The following is a 949-nucleotide window of genomic DNA, read 5'->3' as shown; positions in this document are numbered from 1 at the left end:
TTGTATATTCCAGAACACAGGAAATTTTTCCTCTTCCTATGAAAAACATGTTTTATTTTCTGCAACATCAATTACTTACACATTTTTTTTGAGAAGAGAATTCATTTATGCTAATGTTAAAATTATTCCAACTATGCTTTACTTGTTGGATGGAAAATGGTGTGATATTTCCAAGAAATTATTTTAGCATGAAATTGATTGGATTAGAGTAGTTGTGCAAATATTATTGTAATCATTCCCAAGTTTTTGCAATCTATGCGATTTTGATAAAAAAAAAAAAAAAAAAAAAAAAAAAAAAGCTGCCAAAAAACTTACCAAACACCCAAATTTCCTGTGTCCAACTCCGTTTTTTTTCAATGTGGGAAAACACCAGGGTTTGGCAAGTACGAATGTGAATCCCCTAAACACAGGGAAAAGCTTTCCGAATCCTCTCACTGCAGTATCAATGACCAGGGCATGGCAGCCCACAATCACTTTGGAATACAGGGGTTTGCTTGCAGTATTAAGAGATGAATTATTTCATTATTTTCTTCCCTTTGGGTTTAGATCTCCCACCTTGTCCTTCAAGATCACTCTATACACAAGCCAAACAAATCAAATATACCAGTAATTTTCATTGTTGTTTATTGAAAAGTGTTCCGATTCAGAGGTCCACAGTTCTCTTTCACACTAGAATGGAAGAGATGAATACCTGCTATGGCTTGTATTGAGAAAATTCTCTTAAATGAAGGTCATTATATTGAGCTGTACAAGCCAAAAGCAGACACAAATGTATTCCTTGGTGTCTTTTATATGTTGCGTCTTTTACTTTTTAATGGTGAAAATCTGTCTGTATTTTATTTTATATAATTTTAGATGTTTTGTAGTTAGATATTTCTTTATTTACATTTCAAATGCTTTCCCCTTTCCTGGTTTCCCCTCCAAAAACCCCCCTATCCCCTCCCCCTTC

The 949-nt window shown here is 33.8% G+C and overlaps 1 non-coding gene across 1 annotated transcript; it reads right to left on the bottom strand.

Annotated features, from left to right (window-relative positions):
• Positions 1 to 357: 357 nt before the first annotated feature.
• Positions 358 to 488, bottom strand: Gm22797. The gene has a single exon (XR_003951983.1). It is a non-coding gene; the product is annotated as a small nucleolar RNA SNORA71 (small nucleolar RNA).
• Positions 489 to 949: the final 461 nt, after the last annotated feature.

The sequence above is a fragment of the Mus musculus genome, chromosome 16, assembly GCF_000001635.26.
Source record: "Mus musculus strain C57BL/6J chromosome 16, GRCm38.p6 C57BL/6J".
NCBI classification, from domain to species: Eukaryota; Metazoa; Chordata; class Mammalia; order Rodentia; family Muridae; genus Mus; species Mus musculus.
Note: the sequence above shows the minus strand (reverse complement) of the source record. Positions and strands in the feature narration are given on the sequence as shown.